This window comes from Rana temporaria, chromosome 11 (assembly GCF_905171775.1).
Source record: "Rana temporaria chromosome 11, aRanTem1.1, whole genome shotgun sequence".
Classification (NCBI taxonomy): domain Eukaryota; kingdom Metazoa; phylum Chordata; class Amphibia; order Anura; family Ranidae; genus Rana; species Rana temporaria.
The window spans coordinates 26,782,034-26,791,596 of NC_053499.1; the positions used below are offsets into that span (position 1 = coordinate 26,782,034).

The 9,563-nt window shown below is 49.5% G+C and overlaps 1 protein-coding gene across 2 annotated transcripts in view; it reads right to left on the reverse strand.

Annotated features, from left to right (window-relative positions):
* Window positions 1-4,970, reverse strand: part of CELF1 (CUGBP Elav-like family member 1) — a 51,934-nt gene extending 46,964 nt beyond the window's left edge. The window contains exon 1 of one of the 2 annotated variants that reach the window (XM_040328260.1): window positions 4,867-4,970. The gene's annotated coding sequence lies outside the window, so the exon portion shown is untranslated. The remainder of the gene's footprint in view (window positions 1-4,866) is intronic. The other variant, XM_040328261.1, reaches the window with a different exon arrangement.
* Window positions 4,971-9,563: the final 4,593 nt, after the last annotated feature.

Genomic DNA, 9,563 nt, shown 5'->3' on the forward strand with positions numbered 1-9,563 from the left:
AGGTGTTGGGGGGACAATGGGCAGCCAGAGTGCCCATGTGAGGGGGAAGAGGCGACAACAGGAAGCAAGTGTGCCCATGTGCAGGGGAAAGGGTGACAGGCAGCCAGTGCACCCACATTGAATGGGCAGTCATATCTCCATGTAGACAGAGGCATATCATGGTGTCATTTGAAGTATGGGCAAGCTGTGCACATGAGGAAAGTATAGATATATGGGGTTAAGGGTGGGCAGTCTACTTATCTGAATGAGGATATCAATAGAAGTATTAAGAAGTAAAGTGGGGGAAATGGGCAGTCTGTGTTGATATTTGTGGGATCAGAGGACAATCAGTATAAATGTATGAAAGGACAGAGGATGAGGAGAAGTGTGTACACTATGTATATATATTCAGGCAGAATTTATAAAAAGACAGAGGGCAGGCCGTGTGTATACAAAGTGGAAGAGAACGCTGTGTGTACATACATGAGGGGTCAGCAGGAAGGCAGAGTGAATATTTATAAAGGGGCAGCAGGCTCTACCTATATACACACTATATTATCAGAAGTATTGGGACGCCTGCCTTTGCACACACATGAACTTTAAAGCGGGGGTTCACCCCAAAAAATAATTTTAATATTACATTCAGGCGAGTTGACATAAGCCTGTTTTTTTTTTTTTAATCCTTGCCGTACATACCGTATTATCTACATTTTCACGGCGGCTTCCGGGTATGTCTTCTGCGGGACTGGGCGTTCCTAATTGACATGCTTCCGACCGGCGCATACAGCGCGTCACGAGTTGCCGAAAGAAGCCGAACGTCGGTGCGCAGGCGCCGTATAGAGACGACTCGCAGTCCGGCTTCTTTCGGCAACTCGTGACACGCTGTATGCGCCGGTCGGAAGCATGTCAATTAGGAGCGCCCAGTCCCGCAGATTACATACCCAGAAGCCGGGGTGAAAATGTAGATAAAACAGTATGTACGGCAAGGATTTTAAAAAAAACATAGCCTAATGTCATTATGTCAACTCGTCTGAATGTAATGTTAAAAAAAATTTTGGGGTGAACTTACCTTTTCCTTTGATTTCCCTTCTAAATGTTTTTTTTCTTTGTCTGAATTTCTCACTTCCTGTTTCTCCTCAGTAAGCTTGCCCCCATCATTTGAGCGGTGGAAAGTCATTTAGAACAGCTTACTGAGGAGGAACAGGAAGTGAAAAATCCAGACAAAGAAAAAAAACATTTACAAGGGAAATGGAAGGAAAAGGTAAGTGAACCAACAATGCACTGGCTTAAAGCGGTTGTAAACCGCATAAACTTTTTTTTTTTTCCCAAACCTGCAATGCAAAAGGCATAATAGGCTAGTATGCACCGCATACTAGCCTATTATGAAATACTTACCTCGGAACGAGGTGTGTACCACTTACCTGGTCCACGCGGAGCAGGATGTCATCTTGCTCCGGCGTGTCTTCCGGGTATCGCCGCTCCAGCGCTGTGATTGGCTGGAGCGGCGATGACGTCACTCCCGCGCGTGCGCGCGGGAGATTTAAAATCGGCAGGGTCCGGCGGATGCCGGTCCTTCAGCCGTGGATTTCCCCCTGCGCATGCGCCGCCCGCATTGCGGGGGGAATATCTCCTAAACCGTGCAGGTTTAGGAGATATTCTCCTTACCTACAGGTAAGCCTTATTATAGGCTTACCTGTAGGTAAAAGTCCAAATAGTGGGTTTACAACCACTTTAAAAGGAACCCATTTAGAAAATAAAAAACAAACCTTTACAACCCCTTTAAGCGGTGACCAAACGTCAGCCTGGAAAACCTTCAAAACGGTTTTAACCACTTGAGACCCGCGCTATTGACAAAAGACATCAGCAGCGCGGCTCTCAAGTGCCAAGTGGACATCTTTGGACGTCTTTTAAAGTGCATTACCGGCGCGCACCTCTGGGGGGCGCGCAGCGGGTAAACACTGTCCCGGCGCATCGCTGAAGAGCCAATGCTTGTACCTGGCGGCCGCGATGTCCGCCGGGTACACGCGATCGTTGGTAACACAGCAGGGATGTGGAGCTCTGTGTGTAAACACAGAGCTCCACGTACTGTCAGAGGAGAGGAGACCGATCTGTGTCCCTGGTACATAGGGACACAGCATCGGTCACCTCCCCCAGTCACCCCCCTCCCCCCACACAGTTAGAACACACCCAGGATACACATTTAACCCCTTCCTCACCCTAGTGTTAACCCCTTCCCTGCCAGTCACATTTATATAGTAATTAGTGCATTTTTATAGCACTGATCGCTGTATAAAATGTGAATGGTCCCAAAATTGTGTCAAAAGTGTCCGATACGTCCGCCGCAATATCGCAGTCCCAATAAAAATCGCAGATCGCCACCATTACTAGTAAAACAATAAATAAAAAAAAACATAATTCTGTTCCCCATTTTGTAGGCGCTATAACTTATTGCGCAAACCAGTCGCTTATTGCGATTTTTTTTTTTTTTCAAAAATACGTCGAAAAATACGTATCGGCCTAAACTGAGAAAAAAAAAGTTTTTTTTACAAAAAATTGGGATATTTATTATAGCAGCAAGTAAAAAATATATATATCTTTTTTTAAATTGTCGCTTTTTTTTTGTTTATAGCGCAAAAACTAAAAACCCGCAGAGGTGATCAAATACCACCAAAATAAAGCTCTATTTGTGGGGGGAAAAAGGACGTCAATTTTGTTTGGGAGCCACGTCGCACGACCGCGCAAATGTCAGTTAAAGCGACGCAGTGCCGGAAGCTGATATTTCGCCTGGGCACGAAGGGGGGTTTATGTGCCCAGTAAGCAAGTGGTTAAACCCTCAAGGTTTTTTTCACCTTCTATGCATGAAGGTGAAAAACCTTCTGTAGTGCAGCAGCCCACCAGAGAAACCCCCCCCCCCTCCTTTTACTTACTTAACCATTTCCGGACCGCCTCCTGCACATATACGTCGGCAGAATGGCACGGCTGGGCACAAGCACGTATATATACGTCCTGTACTTGTACCCAGCCGTGGGTCGCGGGCGCGCTCCCGCGACCCGGTCCGAAGCTCCGGGACCGCGGGTCCCGATCGCCGCTCGAGTGCGGAGCTGAAGAACGGGGAGAGCCGTGTGTAAACACGGCTTCCCTGTGCTTCACTGTGGCGGCGTATCGATCGCGTCATCCCCTTTATAGGGGAGACACGATCGATGACGTCACACCCCCCTACAGTTGTAAACACTCAGAAAGTGAACCCCAACTCCTACAGCGCCCCCTGTGGTTAACTCCCAAACTGCAACTGTCATTTTCACAATAAAGAATGCAATTTAAATGCATTTTTTGCTGTGAAAATGACAATGGTCCCAAAAATGTGTCAAAATTGTCCGAAGTGTCCGCCATAATGTTGCAGTCACGAAAAAAATCACTGATCGCCGCCATTAGTAGTAAAAAAAAAAAAAAAAAAAAATGCAATAAAACTATCCCCTGTTTTGTAAACGCTATAAATTTTGCGCAAACCAACCGATAAACGATTATTGCGATTTTTTTTACCAAAAATAGGTAGAAGAATACGTATCGGCCTAAACTGAGGAAAAAAAAAAAATGTTATATATGTTTTTGGGGGATATTTATTATAGCAAAAAGTAAAAAAATATTGCTTTTTTTTCAAAATTGTCGCTCTATTTTTGTTTATAACGCAAAAACTAAAAACCGCAGATGTGATCAAATACCACCAAAAGAAAGCTCTATTTGTGGGGAAGAAAGGACGCCATTTTTGTTTGGGAGCCACGTCGCACGACCGCGCAATTGTCTGTTAAAGCGACGCAGTCCCGAACTGTAAAAACACCTTGGGTCTTTAGCCAGCATATTGGTCCGGGGGGTTAAGTGGTTAAACCCGATCTCTCCAGCGATGAGAACGAGCTCCAGCCACTGTCTCTGGCCCTCTCTGGATAGATTGATAGCAGCAGGGGCCACTGGGTGCCCCCATGGAAAGTGTCTCTCCGTGGGGGCACTCGAGAAGAGGAATTTCCAAGTGTGTGTGTGTGTAATATATAGCTCCTCTCATGTACACATCAACCATATAATTTTTTCCCTACAATTATATATACTTTGCCCGTGTATATATATATATATATATATATATATATATATATATATATATATATAAATTACACTCACACACACGGTAAGTGTAGGGTGGTCAGTTTATATGAAGGGAGACCATGTATACATAAACACACAAGTGTGGAGATGAGCACATGAGGGAAGCCATGATATGTATAAGGCAGGCAGTATATATATGAGAGGAGATAGAGATATATATACATACACACGGTATCAGTACACGGTGTGTATCTAGTCATACATGAGGTGAGGTGGGGGTGTATGAGGGGACATGATCACACATGTATGTATTGTACACACGGTATATGATGGGGGTTGGGCACGGTATATGAGGTATACATGATCTGTATTATACAGAGAGAACACAGGCGGTAATATCGGGCACGGTGTATATACACAATAGGGGAGGGCGGGGGGGATCAGCCCGGAGCGGGTAAATGAAGGGACATCACACGGTATTCGCGGGGGGTCGGGCTGTGTAGATGGGAGGACGGCGGGCTCGCTCTAGCAGTGGCGGGCCTCTCCGGGGGTGAAGGCCGCTGTCCCCTCCATTGGGCTCGGCTGTGGGAGTGGTCGGGGTTTCCTCAGGCCATATAGGCCGCAGCCGCCCGGGCAGGGTCCCGTTATCCGGTTGGAGGGGTGGGGCGGACTCCGAGGTCCCGTTACCCCGGGGAAGGTGTGGCGGCCGGGGATGGCGAAGACACTCCCACACCCGGAGCACAAACAAATTTAAAAAAAGGAACCCCCCGCGGGACACATCTCCCCCCCACTTACCGCTCTCAGTCTCCGGGTCACGCACCTCTCGCCGTCTCCCTGCGCACAGAAGATCCAAAATGGCGGCACTTCCGGGCGGATCCACCAGGCGGTCTGTGGGGGGGAGCTGAGAGGGGAGGCAGAGCGAAGCGACCAATAATGGGCGGGGGCGGAGAGAGATCCCCGATCACACGGCTCTGCATGACACCGCACTACAAGTCCCAGCACAGAGCTCCTACACCTCACTACCAGTCCCAGCACAGAGCCCCTACACCTCACTACCAGTCCCAGCACAGAGCCCCTACACCTCACTGCAAGTCCCAGCACAGAGCCCCTACATCTCACTACAAGTCCCAGCACAGAGCCCCTACACCTCACTGCAAGTCCCAGCACAGAGCCCCTACACCTCACTGCAAGTCCCAGGACAGAGCCCCTACACCTCACTGCAAGTCCCAGCACAGAGCCCCTACACCTCACTGCAAGTCCCAGCACAGAGCCCCGACACCTCACTGCAAGTCCCAGCACAGAGCCCCTACATCTCACTACCAGTCCCAGCACAGAGCCCCGACACCTCACTACAAGTTCCAGCACAGAGCCCCCTGACCCCGCACTACAAGTCCCAGCACAGAGCCTTGATCCCCTCACTACCAGTCCCAGCCCAGACCCCACACTACAAGTCCCAGCACAGAGCCCCCCGACCCCGCACTACAAGTCCCAGCACAGAGCCTCGACCCCCTCACTACAAGTCCCAGCACAGAGCCCCGACACCTCACTACCAGTCCCAGCACAGAGCCCCGACACCTCACTACCAGTCCCAGCACAGAGCCCCGACACCTCCGCGCCTCCCGCCCCAGTGTGAAAGGGGCCTAAGTGAAGGTTCCCAAATAACCAATGCTTCAAAGGATACACTAATATCGCCCCCCCCCCCCCTTGCTCTATGGAGCAGACACCCATGGTCCAGAGTGCTTTGGAGCAGGTTTTCATTAAGGATGTCTCTGTACACTGCTGCATTCATTCATCTTTCCCTCGATCCTGACTAGTCTCCCAGTTTCTGCTGCTGAAAAACCTCCCCACAACATGATGCTTCACTGTATTTCTGTACTCTCTTCACCTCCAGCACATCTCTCCTGAGGACTGGTGACCAGGACTGGGCGGCATACTCCAGATGTGGCTGAACCAGAGTTTTATGAAGTGGCATGATTATCGTTTTATCTGTCTTCTACTAGGCCCTACTAGGCCCCCAGTTCTTTCTCCATCCTGGGCTCCCCAAGCGTTTTTCCCCCTAGGGAGTAACTTACATTTATATTTTAAGCCCCAAGTGCATTACTTTACATTTTTTAACATTAAACCTAATGTTCCATGTGGTCGCCCAACCCATTAATTTATTTATGTCCTCTTGTAAAGTTTCTATATCCTGCTGTGATGTTATTGCCCTACTTATTTTTGTGTCCTCAGCAAACACTGAGATTGAGCTATTTATCCCAACCTCTATATCATTTATGAAAAAAATTCAACAGAATTGGTCCCAGGACAGAGCCTTGGGGTACCCCACTTACCACTCCAGACAGAGGCGTTGCTAGGGGGGTGCGGTCCACACCGGGTGACACCCGCTAGAGGGGTGACACCATCCCGTTTTTTTTTGTTTTTTTTTTAGCTGACATGCCCAGCCTGCCCTGTGCAATCCCAGCCTGCCCTGTACCACCCAGCCTGCTCTGTGCCACCCCTGTATCACCCAGCCTGCCTTGTACCACCCCAGCCTGCCCTGTAGCACCCCAGCCTGCCCTGTACAACCCCAAACAGCCCTATACCACCCCAGCCTGCCCTGTACCCCCTCAAACAGCCCTGTACCACCCCAGCCTGCCCTGTACCACCACAGCCTGCCCTGTACCACCCCAGCCTGCCCTGTACCACCCCAAACTTTCCCATGCCACCCCAACTTGCCCTGTGCCACCCTAATCTGCCCTATGCCACCATAACATGCCCTATACCACCCCAACCTGCCAAATGCCACCCTAACTTGCCCTGTACCACCCCAACCTTTCCCATGCCATCCCAACTTTCCGTATGCCACCCTAACTTGCACTATACCACCCCAACCTGCCCTGTACCACCCTAACTTGCCCTATACCACCCCAACCTGCCCTATGCAACCCTAACTTGCCCGATACAACCCCAAACTACCCTATATCGCCCCAACATGCCCTATACCACCTTAACCTGTCCTATACAATCTCACTACACCAACCTGCCACTATACCACTCTATACTACCCTAACCTGCCACTATACTGCCCTATACTATCATTTTCAGGGGCTGGTTTGGGCTGCGCCCCGTGCCCGTGCGCTGCCTGCTTGGTGCTGGGCAGCCTAGACAGAGGGGGGGGGGGGGTGACACCATGTTTTACCGCACCGGGTGACACCAACCCTAGTGACGCCACTGACTCCAGACCAGCCTGAGTACGTGTTCTTTATCACCACCCTTTGGCTACGCCACTGTAGCCAGTTTTCTATCCAAGAACAAACCCTATGGTCCATGCCTAGAGACATCGGTTTTTAGATTAAGCCTTTATGGGGAACTGTATAAAATGCTTTTGCGAAATTCAGATCCACCACATCCACAGGCTTCCCTTATCTAGATGGCAACTCACTTCCTCGTAGAATGTTAACGGATTGGTTTGGCAAGAACGACCATTCATAAACCCATGCTGATTACAGGAGGTCCCCGGGTTACAAACAAGATAGGGTCTGTAGGTTTGTTCTTAAAGCGGGGGTTCACCCGCACATAACAATTTTTCCCCTTAGCTTCCTGCTCGTTTTGTCTAGGGGAATCGGCTAGTTGTTTTAAAATATGAGCTGTACTTGCCGTTTACGAGATGCATCTTCTCCGTCGCTTCCGGGTATGGGCTGCGGGACTGGGCGTTCCTATTTTGATTGACAGTCTTCCGAGAGGCTTCCGACGGTCGCATCCATCGCGTCACGATTTTCCGAAAGAAGCCGAACGTCGGTGCGCAGGCGCAGTATAGAGCCGCACCGACATTCGGCTTCTTTCGGCAACTAGTGACGCGATGGATGCGACCGTCGGAAGCCTCTCGGAAGACTGTCAATCAAGAAGGAACGCCCGCTCCTGAAGACCCATACCCGGAAGCGACGGAGAAGATGCATCTCGAAAACGGTAAGTACGGATCATATTTTAAAACAACTAGCCGATTCCCCCTAGACAAAACGAGGGGAAAAGAGAAAAAAAAACTTAATTGGGTGAACCTTCCGCTTTAAGTCGGAGCAGGTACATTTTTTAAGGGCCCTTTCACACGGGGCGGATCAGTAATGATCCGCCTCCGTGTGTCCGTAAGCTCAGCGGGGATCGCTCCGTATATCCCCGCTATGGGGGGATCAGATGAACACGGACCGTGTGTCCGCGTTTATCCGATCCGATAACGGAAGAAAAAATAGGACATTCTTCTGTCTGCAAAATCGGATGTTTGCGAAGGCGGGTGATTACGGGTGTCAGCGGATGTTTATCCGCTGCCCCCCCTCAATCACATAGGGACCAATGTATGTCCCTTTTCCATCCGCAAACGAATGGATGAAAAAGCGGACATACGGTCCGCACGTCTGAAAGGGCCCTAAGTGTAGCTCCAACCCAAAAAAAAAGTTTTAGTTTTTTTTTGGATAGCATAGAGAAGGGTTAACACCCCTGTAACATTTGTTTTGCTGTCTGTGCCCCTGTTTCACCTCACTTTCTGCCCCAAGGACAATTGGATTTTGAACATTTTGGGCCAGATTCAGAGAGAGATACGACGATGTATCTCCTGATACACCGTCATATCTCAGAGTTAGGCCGGTCGTATCTGTGCGACTGATTCATAGAATCAGTTACGCATAGATATGCCTAAGATCCGACAGGTGTAACTGTGTTACACCGTCGGATCGTAACTGCAATTTAAAAATGGCCGCTGGGGGCGTTCTCGCTGATTTACGGCGACGATATGTAAATCAGTGAGATACGCCAATTCACGAACGTACGCGGGCCCGACGCAGTCACTTTACATCGTTTACGTAAGCGTTTTCCCGGCGTATACTTACCCCTGCTTCTATGAGGCGCAGCCAATGTTAAGTATGGCCGTCGTTCCCGCGTCCAATTTTTTTTTTTTAACGTTGTTTGCGTACGTCGATTCACAAAACCGCTCGTCGCAAGTTACGCTCACGCCGAAACCAATGACGTCTTAGCGACGTCATTGGGAGCAATGCACGCCGGGAAAATTTGCGGATGGCGCATGCGCAGTTAAATCCGCGCGGGGACGCGCCTGATTTAAATGCTACACTCCCCCTAGCCGCGGAATTTGAATTCCGCCAGGGGATTTAAGATACGCCGCCGCAAGTTAGGAGGTAAGTGTTTTGTGAATTACCCACTTGCCTCTCAAACTTGCGGCAGCGGATCTTAAATCAGATAGATTACGCGGATCTAAAGATCCGCTGATCTATCTGAATCTGGCCCCTCGGGTTGTTGTGGAAACAAGGATTGGTGATAAACCATCAGTGGAGACACCTTTTTCTCCATGACATCTCATACAGGAGTGAATTTCCCTTCCTAGGGGTAGATTCCCCCTCACTTCCTGTTGTCTCCCTCCATTTGTAAGTAGGAGTCGTTTGCAAGTCGGATTTTTGTATCCCGGGGACCGCCTGTATTTGGGATTCGACTTTAGAGAAGTGGATGAATTG